Source organism: Anomaloglossus baeobatrachus, chromosome 6 (assembly GCF_048569485.1).
Source record: "Anomaloglossus baeobatrachus isolate aAnoBae1 chromosome 6, aAnoBae1.hap1, whole genome shotgun sequence".
NCBI lineage: Eukaryota > Metazoa > Chordata > Amphibia > Anura > Aromobatidae > Anomaloglossus > Anomaloglossus baeobatrachus.
In genome coordinates this window covers 51,874,788-51,888,311 of record NC_134358.1, presented here as the reverse complement: position 1 = coordinate 51,888,311, position 13,524 = coordinate 51,874,788, and the positions used below count along the sequence as shown (strand labels likewise).

At 49.5% G+C, this 13,524-nt stretch overlaps 1 protein-coding gene across 5 annotated transcripts in view; it reads right to left on the bottom strand.

Moving 5' to 3' along the window:
• Nucleotides 1-13,524, bottom strand: part of SAMD12 (sterile alpha motif domain containing 12) — an 878,347-nt gene that overhangs the window by 864,257 nt on the left and 566 nt on the right. The window lies entirely within an intron of this gene.

Sequence of the window (13,524 nt, the reverse complement as noted above, 5' to 3'; positions counted from 1 at the left end):
GCTGCCCCTCTCCATGAGCTCCTAATGCTTGCCTTCCTCTTTTCCATAATGACACCTCCATGCTGCCCCATTCATCCTAAGAACACCACACTAACGCTTATGCTGAGACCCACACACACACACACACACACACACACACACACTACCCCACTCTTGATATTGACTCCCCTACATTGTTCCACTCCATACTGAGCCCACACATGCTGCCCCTTCTCCATAATGAGCTCCCCAATGCTGCCCCCCTCTTATGAGTCCTTACACTCCCCCCCCAATCGATATTGTCATTGCTCTATCCCTCAACCCTTGTCCTCTGTCTCTAGCATTGGCCCCTCTCTCCCATTCCCCCAGCAGCAGCCGCTCTCCCTCGCCTTCACCAGCAGCCTCTCCCCCAGCATCAGCCTCTCTCTCCCCAGCCTCCCCAGCATCAGCCTCTCTCTCCCCAGCCTCCCCCAGCATCAGCCTCTCTCCCCCCAGCCTCCCCCAGCTTCAGCCTCCTCCCCCAGCTTCCCCCAGCATCAGCCTCTCTCCTCCCAGCCTCCCCCAGCATGAGCCTCCTCCAGCATCAGCCTCTCTCCTCCCAGTCTCCCCCAGCATGAGCCTCCTCCAGCATCAGCCTCTCTCCTCCCAGCCTCCCCCAGCATGAGCCTCCTCCAGCATCAGCCTCTCTCCTCCCAGCCTCCCCCAGCCTCAGCCTCCTCCAGCAACAGCCTCTCTCCTCCCAGCCTCCCCCAGCATCAGCCTCCTCCAGCATCAGCCTCTCTCCTCCCAGCCTCCCCCAGCATCAGCCTCCCTGCTCCCAGCTTCCCCCAGCATCAGCCTCCCTCCTCCCAGCATCAGCCTCCCTCCTCCCAGCCTCCCCCAGCATCAGCCTCCCTCCTCCAAGCCTCACCTTCCCCCTCCCAGCCTCAGCCTCCCTCCTCCCAGCCTCCCCAGCCTCAGCCTCCCTCCTCCCAGCCTCCCCCAGCCTCAGCCTCCCCCAGCCTCAGCCTCCCTCCTCCCAGCCTCCCCCAGCTTCAGCCTCCCTCCTCCCAGCCTCCCCTAGCCTCAGCCTCCCTCCTCCCAACCTCCCCAAGCATCAGCCTCCCTCCTCCCAGCCTCCCCCAGCATCAGCCTCCCTCCTCCCAGCCTCCCCCAGCATCAGCCTCTCTCCTCCCAGCCTCCCCCAGCCTCAGCCTCCCTCCTCCCAGTCTCCCCCAGCTTCAGCCTCCCTCCTCCCAGCCTCCCCCAGCCTCAGCCTCCCTCCTCCCAACCTCCTCAAGCATCAGCCTCCCTCCTCCCAGCCTCCCCAAGCATCAGCCTCCCTCCTCCCAGCCTCCGCAAGCATCAGCCTCCCTCCTCCCAGCCTCCCCCAGCATCAGCCTCCCTCCTCCCAGCCTCCCCCAGCATCAGCCTCCCTCCTCCCAGCCTCCCCCAGCATCAGCCTCCCTCCTCCAAGTCTCCCTCAGCATCAGCTTCCCTCCTCCAAGCCTCACCCTCCCCCTCCCAGCCTCCCTCAGCATCAGCCTCCCTCAGCATCAGCCTCCCCCTCCCAGACTCCCCCAGAATCAGCCTCTCTTCTCCCAGCCTCCCCCCCCAGCTTCAGCCTCTCTCTCCCCCCAGCCTCAGCCTCTCTCTCCCCCCAGCCTCTCTCTCCCCCCAGCCTTAGCCTCTCTCTCCCCCCAGCCTCCCCCCCAGCCTCAGCCTCTCTCCCCCCAGCCTCCCCCCCAGCCTCAGCCTCTCTCCCCCCAGCCTCAGCCTCTCTTCCCAGCCTCAGCCTCTCTCTCTTCCCAGCCTCCCCCCAGCCTAAGCCTCTTTCTCTTCACAGCCTCTCTCTCTTCCCAGCCTCCCCCCAGCCTCAGCCTCTCTCTCTTCCCAGCCTCCCCCCAGCCTCAGCCTCTCTCTCTTCCCAGCCTCCCCCCAGCCTCTCTCTTCCCAGCCTCCCCCCAGTCTCAGTCTCTCTCTCTTCCCAGCCTCAGCCTCTCTCTCTCTTCCCAGCCTCCCCTCAGCCTCTCTCTTCCCAGCCTCTCTCTCTTCCCAGCCTCAGCCTCTCTCTCTCTTCCCAGCCTCCCCCCAGCCTCTCTCTCTTCCCAGCCTCCCCCCAGCCTCTCTCTCTTCCCAGCCTCACCCCAGCCTCTCTCTCTTCCCAGCCTCTCTCTCTTCCCAGCCTCACCCCAGCCTCTCTCTCTTCCCAGCCTCACCCCAGCCTCTCTCTCTTCCCAGCCTCCCCCCAGCCTCTCTCTCTTCCCAGCCTCCCCCCAGCCTCTCTCTCTTCCCAGCCTCCCTCTCTTCCCAGCCTCCCCCAGCCTCAGCCTCTCTCCCCCCAGCCTCCCCTTGCATGATTACAGTGGACAAAAAGAGGCATCGCAATTTGCAACGATCATCAACTAACCTGTAAGGTGCCCATACATTCTAGGCTCTGCCTTACCTGCTCCTGTGCTCACCGCCCTGCTCTGGCTGGCTCCTCTTCTGGCTTGCTCCAGCTGCAGACGCGTCCTCCTCCGCGGCATGTGTCATCTGCAGCACTGGACGCTGCAGCACGGGGCAGTGAGCTGATTGTCGCGCCCGTGCGCTTCTGACCCCGGAAGTGCAACCATGGAACTTCCGGGGTTAGTCAGCTCACTATGCCTGGCGCCCGCCATGTATTTAAATAGACAGCAGAAGTGCGCCTCTCCTCCCTCACAACCCCCAACAGTGCAACGGAGGGAGGGACGGGGGGCGGGGATGTAAAAAAAAAAACTATATATATATATATATATATATATATATATATATATATATATATTCTTTTTTTTTTTTTTTGCTGCCAGGAAGTGCCACCCCCCGCAACGTGCCGCCCTAGGCACGGGACCACGGGTGCCTAGTGGCAAATACGGCCCTGCCTGTCAGGTGTAATTTATACCCAGAACCACGAGCAGTTCTGTGCATACTGCTAATTCCTGCCTAACCGTCCCTGTATCTAGTAGCATAAATAAAAAGATTGTTTCTTATATGCTAATGAGGCCAGGGACTAGTCACAAGGGCGTTAGTTCCCTTGGCTAGCCAGCCCACATAGCATGTTAGTGTGGCGCCCCTGAGGCTTCAGTCGCCACAGGGTATTGCACCCAAATCTGAGTGCAATGTTAAACCCGTATCCTGAGGTCAGTCCCGGTATCACCACATTACACACCCAAATACACACAAGGTTGCCCTGTTCCTACTGGGGACTGGGCTATGGTCAGGTAATAAAGGGGTCGCCGACAGAGGGGCATTTACAGGATGCCCTCAACAGAGGCCCCAGTCCCTCTAGCTTAGGACCTGGGAGGGGGAGGTGCAGCCAGTAGGGGGAGTCAGGAGCCAACACAACAGTTACAGAGTTCTCCAGCAGGAGAGGAAGGGAGCAGTTGCATCTTACAGGTGCTCTGGTGGGAAGGAGCAGAAGTTCACAACGATTGCCGCAGGGAAAGGGATCTCTGCTCCCCACGGAACCGACGCCACGCAGGGCGGCAGGACCCTAGGGAACATCATACTTCACATTGGTTTTCCAGAATATGCCTGGACAGGGACGGTTTCAAACCTCCCTGACCACACAGCGCCCGACACCACAGTGCCATATAGGATCCGGGGCCTCACATCAAGCCGGACCCCATATCGGAACCGCGGTACCTGCATATAGGGACAAGAGTACATCTCGTGAAACCCAGGGTGCCCTCGTAGCTTCAAGCCAGGGGATCCACAGACAGGCGTTACAAGGAGAAACCCACCGAAAACCAAACCGGACTGATCTCTAAAGGAATTCGGATTCGACAGAGCCCATCATAGCAAGTGACTGGTATTACCTGGGTGAGCGGGACCGTACAAAAGTGAGTAAACAACCTGGAACTGCAGCTATAGAATCTGAGTCTTTATTACCGGTACTGCCGCTCCGAGCCGCCATTACTACTCCCCTCATCATCCTCCCCGGGACCCGCTCCACCTGTGGGGAGCGATACCATCCCTGGCTGCTACTACCATCCGCACCGGAGGACAGCGACAGCAGCGGCGGCCCATTCCCTAGCCGCATACCACAGGTGGCGTCACGACATTCACCTCACTACTACCCCCAACATCTCTCCCCTGACATCTTCTGGATGTCTCGGAAAAACGTAGCCGGGCTAGGCTGCCTGTGGCAAGCAACAGACGACGGCCCGGTAACGAGTAGGTTAACCGCATCTGACCCGTGGGGCGCTACATTAGCACATAGCATATTAGCATGCCCCTGTGGGCGTACTAACATGCTAATGAATGTGCAGCGACATCTTGAGTCGTTCCTACTCTTCCTCCATTGAATTTTAAAAGCACCAACCACCGGGAATCGTGTCGATTGTTTAAATCAAGTTTTCTGTATTTTTTGGTTTTTCAGATCACCATCTATATTGAAGAAGAATACTAACTTTAGCAATTTTCACATCGGCCTTTAGGCCTCATATTAGACTCCAACCTCCTGTTCTTCTTCATGGATATTAGCAGCAATAGACTGATCCATATCCTGTGTGTTTGTATGTGTTATATGACCATGCTCTAATCTGGGGGAAAAGGTTTCTGTGAAGGAAGAGGGAAAGGTGAGTTGTGACCTAAAACACTCACACAACACCAGAAGAGGGCAGTATGAGAGAGTTGGCAGTCCTATGGTGTAAAGCCTGCCCAGGAAGTGGAGGTTGCCTAGGAGGTGTAAATCCAACCCTCCTGTAGTGAGGTCCCTATAGGGAAGGGGTGGAGTCCAGATGGAGTAAGGAAAAGGAGGGAGGAGGACACCTGGGTGCGAGGCCTGAGGTGGCACGATGCCCAAGGGAGAAGCAGCTGGCTGCGGGGTCTGAAAGGGGACTCTGATAGAACTGTGCACACATGCCACAAGAGAAGTGCACGGAGGGGGCCATAGCCAGGCTACATGGACAGAGCCGGGACAAAGGGAACCAGGAATCTGTCCCCAGCACCAGGAGAGTGTAACCTGTGAGTAAAAATCATCAGTAAAGACTCCCTGTTCCACACAGACTTTTCCTTTCAGCCTGCACCTCATCCAGCAACTAGAGGACACTGGGGTTTACCCTACCTGCGGAGGGGGTTAACATACTTGCTGCTAATTCCATCAGCCCCAGTCCTCATAAGCAGCAGCGGCGGCACCTATTCCCTTGCTGCACTACCGCAGGTGGCGACACGAACATTAATTTCATTAGCCCTTGTAAATAGCCCCTGCCATTTCACTAAGCGTCCCCAGGGCACGGGACCGGGCAACGGCCACCCGAAGTGACATTCCCATTTGCAACCGCCCAGGACCGAGTACCTCTTTCCCTGGGCGACACACATACTCACCAGGATACAGGGCATACCCCCAGGGACCTGGAACACCAGTGTCAGCAACATCGACACACACCAAAATCCCTGTTCCCACTCCACACCAGGGGTAATTGGCCAGGGTCCACACTGCCCGCCGTACGGACAAGGAGACTGCCACAAAAAGGGACAGTCGGGCCCCAAACCACTCCAAGCTACGGGGACCCAACCACACTGAGAGTGCCGGGGACAGGGCAACCGAGTCATCAAACTGGCACTGGAGCTACAGGGATCTGAACCGGCCGTCCAAGGGTTCAAGAGTGAGTAGAGACTGTTAATTACAACCTACGGTGTGGCCTCCCTTCTTCGGCGAAAGTCTCCACCATACATCTCCCCGGGCTCAGCCCTACCTGCGGAGGGCCTACCACCACAGCTGCCATTACCACCAGCCCTGGGGGATAATTAACTCAGCAGCGGCGGTTCCACCAAATTAACCGCAACCCGCAGGTGGCGTCATACAGATGACTTTAATCTCTCCTGTAAATGCTCCCCTTTAAAAAGCACCCAGGGCACGGAACCGGGCAACGGCAACCAAAGTGACATTCCCCAGTAGTAAACCGCCCGGGACCGAGTACCCCATAACCCTGAGCGACACATTATCAGTGATTGTACAGGAGGGGGAGGAGGTAAGTTATAACCACCTATTGAGAATGGTGGATTTTATATTATCCACTGTATATTGCGGTGTTATCAGTCATTGTACAGGAGGAGGAGGTGGTGAGCTGTGACATCTACTGTCATTGATGATAATGAGACTGCTAAAAAATAAATACATCAAGAATTAAAAAAGAAAAAAAAGCATCCAAAACCTGCTTTTAAAAATAGATAATTTTCTAATGACAAATTCTCTTTAACATAATTGTTGTGCCAGGTTTCCAGTGATAGAAATCTCTAAGCCGTGCGAAAGGGCTTCTGTCTCTGTATAGAGTCAATACCTCCTTGAGATGAGGAAATAAGTGATGGTTGGAGATGACAGACGGAGCAACGTGCAGACATGATGACATATCAGAGGGGCCTCTGCCCGGAGTTCCCTTTACATGTTTCCACTTGCACTGATTTGAGATAAGATCTTTCATGGGAGAGAACAACAAAACAATAGAAGCTCCCATCAGAGATAAGTGAGGGTTTTACTTCATATAAACAATGACATTCCTTATGGTTTTCTTCCTTCTTCTCGTTATCTGAGGTTTGCTCCTTTTCACTTCCCAAGAGGATCACATCTTGGTGACATTATCTGGTAAGGGCTCGTGCAGACCACCATATTTTTGGTCCAAGTGCTATCAAAGAATAAGATGGCACACGGACCAATGTTATTCACAGTCTCCCAGTACCTACCTGCACGCAACCTCAGATCCTCACAAGATCTCCTTCTCTACTCCTCTCTTATCTCCTCTTCCCACAATCGTGTACAAGATTTCTCCCGTGCCTCCCCCATACTCTGGAACGCTCTACCTCAGCACATCAGACTCTCACCTACCGTGGAAAGCTTCAAGAGGAACCTCAAGACCCACCTCTTCCAACAAGCCTACAACCTACAATAGCCCTCAGTCCAGTAGACCACTGCGCAACCAGCTCTGTCCTCTCCTATTGTGCCATCACCCATTCCCTGTAGACTGTGAGCCCTCGCGGGCAGGGTCCTCTCTCCTCCTATACCAGTCTGGTTTGTACTGTTAATGATTGTTGTACATAAACCCTCTTTCACTTGTAAAGCGCCATGGAATAAATGGCGTTATAATAATAAATAATAATAATAATACTATTTGAGTGGTCCGAAAAAAAAAAAAAAAATTGCAGCATCCGCGACTTTCCTCCAGTTGAGGAGAGCCATTGGATCGAATACATAATTAACCTCTGGACATAGAGGACTGTGGGAAGTGTGTTCAATGAAATTGATTCTCTATACATAAGCCAGTCTTCAGAGATATACAAGATGGCCCTCGATGACATCATAGACCCACCCATCAGTGTCACTGGGAATCCGCCCGATGACAGCATAGACCCAACCATCAGCACCACCTCCAAAAGGAACGGATCCCACGCTGATCTTACCCTGATTAGCATAATGGAAGCGTTTTTCTTGGAGGAAGAAAATACAGTCATGTGAACCCGGCGTCACACAAACCCACATTAGAGAAACAGAAAATCAAAAAACATATTCAGGTTTGTAAGAAAATATTCCGTATAACTTGTGTTTTACTCATTGAAATCTGTGCTTGGATGTCCGGTGGGTGGTCCTAGTCAGTGATTGACAGTTTTTCCATATGCACTCACTTGTACAATGAAGGCTGTCAATCACTGATCAGATCTGCCCACTGGACTCTTTTGCTCAGAATGAACATGGATTTCAATATAGTTATACTGAATTATTTCCCCACAATTCTATATATGTGTCTGCTCAGCTCCTCCTACTGTAGAATGTGCTGCCCATCGAGTAATCTAAGTGATACATTGTTGGATTCAGGATCTACATCACACTGCTCTCAGACGAGGTAACAAAAACCTGCTGACAGATTCCTTTTAAAGGCCTTTTCCACTACTAACTGGAAGTGATTGGCAGAGGCAGCGCTCACTTCCTGTTACTTACTTAACCGTACGAAGGTGATGGTGATTTGTCACAAGGCTTACGTGTCATAACAATCTCATGTGAGCCCTGGGAACGCAAGTGTCGACATCACTGGAACTGTGGCGGCACTGCAGGGGAGTATAAACTTTTTTTATTTTTATGTGGACGCACATGAAGAATGAAGAGTTGTCCAAGTAGTGGACAACCCCTTTAAATGGAATCTGTCAGCAGGTTTATGTTACATCATCTGATAGCAGCAAAATGTAGGCAAAGAGACCCTGACTCCAACGATGTATCACTTAGATTACTGGCTGTACCCGCTCTAGAGTTTTTAGATTTACCAATGTATCAAAGCTGAGAAAGCTGCCTCTGCCCCATACCAGGCTCTGTAAATACAAAGTCTAAAGACAGAGAACTAACAATGTAATCCAAGGGAAACAGGGGTCGGGAAAAAGCTAACTGTTAGTTCTGCAGACCCACAGTGGCGCGGATGTGGCTGGCTACTGCAAGTCAAACAGAAAAAAAGGAAGGGTCCAGCACCAAAATTTTCATCGTCTTTATTGAGAAACTACATGATAAAATGAAATATGTCCCATGATGAGGACCCAATAAGGCCCCTGCCTTGCACGTTTCGGAGATGACTCCTTTCTCATAGGCATAGTATTTTTTCATGGAACATTTTGGTGCTGGACCTCTCCTTTTTTCTAGTGAACTACTAATCAGCACAGGCCGGACTAGGGCTCAAGCACTGCTATAGTTCAGTAATGATAATCTCCTGTTGATAAAACAAACATTGCAGGTAAACAACAACACACATCTTGATAAAAGTGTCATTTCTAAAATTTGTGTTTTAACCCCTGCAGCATGTTGTCTTACATAGCAAAAACCTGCTGATAGATTCCCTTTAAAGGTTAGTCTTTTGTAAGAGGTTGAATATTTAAAATGTATTTTCAACCCTCTTACCTGCAACCACCGCTCCATTCACTGTGTATAAATAGATGGTCACACATTCACAACAATGACTTTGCGATCTCCTGTTCCTAGGAGCATTTGGGATCTCAGCATTAATCAATCTACTATCCAAAGTATCTATTTATATACTAGCTGTACTACCCGGCTTCGCCCCGGGTTAATAACTGCTGTTAACAAAATAGAATGTATTAACAAAAATGTATTCTGCACACAAAAACCACAAAACAATAGATAGAAATGTAATTATTAAATTGTTGCCTATATTAACCAATCAGAGCTCAGAATAATTAACTGTAGCAAAATAGAAGCTAAGCTGTGATTGGTTGCTGTTGGCAGCCTGATAAATCTCCAGGCAACAGAAAGCCCTCCCCCTGACAGTATATATTAGCTCACACATACACATAATAGACAGGTCATGTGACTGACAGCTGCCGTATTTCCTATGTGGTACATTTGTTGTTCTTGTAGTTTGGCTGCTTATTAATCAGATTTTTATTTGTGAAGGATAATACCAGACTTGTGTGTGTTTAGGGCGATTATGTGGTGAGGTTGGTGTATGTGTGGTGAGATGTGTGCTGAGGGTGGTATGTGTTCATGTACGTGGTAGTGTGTGACGCATATTGTGTGCGTGTTCATATCCCCGAGTGTGGTGAGTATCCCATGTCAGGGCTCCACCTTAGCAGCTGTACGGTATATACTCTTTGGCGCCATCGCTCTCACTCTTTAAGTCCCCCTTGTTCACATCTGGCAGCTGTCAATTTGCCCCCAACACTTTTCGTTTCACTTTTTCCCCATTATCTAGATAGGGGCAAAATTGACTGGTAAATTGGAACGCGCGGGGTTAAAATTTCGCCTCACAACATAGCACCCAGCGCTGCCCGGGATAGTAACTGTCTCTCTGTTTCTCTCCCACTCTTTGTCTGTCTCCCCCTCTGTATATATCTCTCTATCTCTTTGTCTGTCTGTCTCTTAACCTGTCTGTGTCTTTCTCCGTCTGTCTATCTCTGTCACTTTCCCTGTCTGTCTATGTCTGTCACTTTCCCTGTCTGTCACTTTCCCTGTCTGTCACTTTCCCTGTCAGTCTGTCTCTTTGTCTGTGTCTGTCTCTTTGACTCTTTGTGTCTGTCTCTTACCCTGTCTATGTCTGTCTCTTACCCTGTCTGTGTCTGCCTCTTTCCCTGTCTGTGTCTGTCTCTTTCCCTGGCTGCATTGTGACACGCCACATTCCATATAAGGGCGTTGCTGCGCATTCTTCTGAAGTTCTGGCTGCACTGTGGCTCCCAGCTCCATTCGCTTTAATGGAGGAAGTTTTTTTGGCACATAACTGTAAAGAGCGGGGTTAAAATTTCCCCTCGAAACATAGCCTATGACGCTCTCGGGGTCCAGACGTGTGAGTGTGCAAAATTTTGTGGCTGTAGTAGCTGCGACTGTGCAGATGCCAATCCCAGACACACACACACACACACACACACACTCAGCTTTATATATTATATATATATATATATATATATATATATATATATATATATATATATATACATACAAGAACAACAAATGTACCATATAGGAAATACGGCAGCTGTCAGTCACATGACCTGTCTATTATGTGTATGTGTGAGCTAATATATACTGTCAGGGGGGAGGGCTTTCTGTTGCCTGGATATTTATCAGGCTGCCAATAGCAACCAATCACAGCTTAGCTTCTATTTTGCTACAGTTAATTAATCTGAGCTCTGATTGGTTAATATAGGCAACAAAGGACATTCTCAGTATGTGTGAGGTCATAGGATGTTAAATCTGTGTGGAATATCTGTGGTGATGAAATATATGTTGTGAAATGCTTCTATTAGCTTAGTTTTTGCCTTAGTTTTTGCCTGTACTACCCGGCTGCTGTTAACAAAATAGAATGTATTAACATTCCCGGGATAGTAACTGTCTCTCTGTTTCTCTCCAATTCTCTGTCTGTCTGCCCCTCTGTATATATCTGTCTCTCTATCTTTGTCTGTCTCTTTCCCTGTCTGTCTCTGACTGTCTCTGTCTTTTTCTCCGTCTGTCTCAATCTCTTTCCCTATCTGTCTGTCTATCTCTTTCTTTGTCTGTCTATATATCTCTGTCACTTTCCCTATCTGTCTCTTTCCCTCTCTTTCCCTGTCTGTTTGTTTCCCTGTGTCTGTCTCTTTACCTGTCTGTGTCTGTCTCTTAACCTCTCTCTTTCCCTCTCTTTCCCTGTTAGTCTGTCTCTTTGTCTGTCTCTTTGTGTCTGTCTCTTACCATGTCTATGTCTGTTTCTTACCCTGTCTGTGTCTGCCTCTTTCCCTGGCTGCATTGTGACACGCCAACATTCCATATAAGGGCGTGGCTGCGCATTCTTCTGAAGTTCTAGCTGCACTGTGGCTCCCAGCTCCATTCGCTTTAATGGAGGCAGGTTTTTTGGCGAATAACTGTAAAGAGTAGGGTTAAAATTTCCCCTCGAAAAATAGCCTATGACGCTCTTGGGGTCCAGAAGTGTGAGTGTGCAAAATTTTGTGGCTGTAGCTGCGACGGTGCGGATGGCAATCTTGGACATACACACACACACATTCAGCTTTATATATTAGATTATATATGTATAAAAATGTAGCAGAGCTGAGTTAGGCAGCTCTCACACTATATGTCCAGCATACAGAATATCCCAAAAGTGAGTACACCCCTCCCATTTTTGTAAATATATTACATCTTTTCATGGGATAACACTGAAGATCTGACCCTGTGATACAATGTGCAGTGTCAGTGTGCAGCTGGTATAACAGGGTAAATTTGGTGTCCTCTAAATAACTCAACACACAGCAATTAATACCAAAATCACTGGTAAAAAAAAGTGAGTACACCCCATAAGTGAAAATAGACAAATTGTGCCCTATTAGCTATTTCCCCTCCCCGGTGTCATGTGACTCATTAGTGTTACAAGGTCTCAGGTGTGAATGGGGATCAGGGGTGTTACATTTGGTGTTATCTCTCACACATTCTCTCATACTGGTCACTGGAAGCTCAACATGGCTCCTCATGGTAAAGAAATCTCTGAGGAATTGAAGAAAAGAATTGTTGCTCTTTATAAAGATGGCCGAGGCTATAAGAAGATTGTCATCACCCTTACACTGAGTGAGCTGCAGCACGGTGGCCAAGACCATACTGTGGTTTAACCAGACAGGTTCTACTCAGAACAAGCCTCATCATGGTCAACCACAGAAGCTGAGTGCACGTGCTCAGCGTCATATACAGAGGTCGTCTTTTCAGAATAGATGTATAAGTGCTGCCAGCATTGGTGCAGAGGTTACAGGGGTGGGGGTCTGCCTGTCAGTGCTCCGACATGACGCAGCACACTGCATCACATTGCTCTGCATGGCTGTCGTCCCAGGAGGAAGCCTTGTACAGATGATGCACAAGAAAGTCAACAAACAGCTTGCTGAACACAAGTAGATTAAGGACATAGATTACTGGAACAGTCCTGTGGTCTGATGAGACTAAGATAAACTTAATTGGTTAAGATAGTGTCAAGGCATATGTGGAGGCAACCAGTTGAGGAGTACAAAGACAAGTGTGTCCTGCCTACAGTCAGGCATGGTGGTGGGAAGGTCACCGTTTAAGGTTGCATGAGTGCTGACGGCTGTGGAGGACTACAATTCATTGAGGGAACCATGAATGCGAACATGTACTGTGACACAATGAAGCAGAGCATGATCCCCTCCCTTCATATTCCAACATGATAATGACCCCAAACACTCCTTCAAGATGACCACTGCCTTGCTAAGGAACCTGAGGGTAAAGATGTACTGTACATTGTGTCACAGGGTCAGATCTTCAGAGTTGTCCCATTAAAAGATATAATAAAATATTTACAAAGAGATAAGGGGTGTACTCTCTTTTGGGATATACTGTATACTTCTGAGGGTACTGAGTGAGGAGTATCGCAGTCAGTCTGGTCATCATAGTCCATAAATGTTGGGCGTATAGTGTGAAAGGTATGAAACTCATCTCTGCTACATTTCTTTGCATCTCTAATGTTTAGGTTTTTTCCAGTTTTGTAGTTTGAAAAGGAAAAAAAAACAAAAACTTTTCCTACCCTCCCCAGGTCCAGCACTCAGTCTCTGCCACTGCTTCCGGTATTCTGATGTCATGTTGACAGCGGTGCAGCCAATCAGTGAGTCCGGCGACTGAGTCACTGGTGCCATTACCTTAGGCAGAGCAGTTGAGCTCAATGATCGGCGGCAGTGGTATCTACGTGACGTCAATGCTGCAGACAAAAACAGATGTAGAAGCAGCATTTGACCAGGGGAGGGTGGTGAAAGAACTAATTGCTATTTTTAAAACAATCTAAAGCCAGGAAAGCGATGAAGTGGATGGAAGAAAAGGCTTAATCCGTGCTGCCAGAAAAAGATCACTGAAGACCGATGGAGATTAAAACATCTCATTTTATAGTTTGACGCGTTTCGAGCAACATGACTCCTTCTTCAGGAGTAAAATTAATAGCGCTCAGAGGGGTTTTCCGAAACCAGAAAGCCAGGAAAGAGGAGTTTCCCGAAACTGGAAACCATCTTTTGAATCAATTTTGGTGAAATTTATTTGCCAGCATAGTTTCGGAAAAACGGATCGTGGTTTCCAAATCACTCGCTGTGCAAAGGATTACG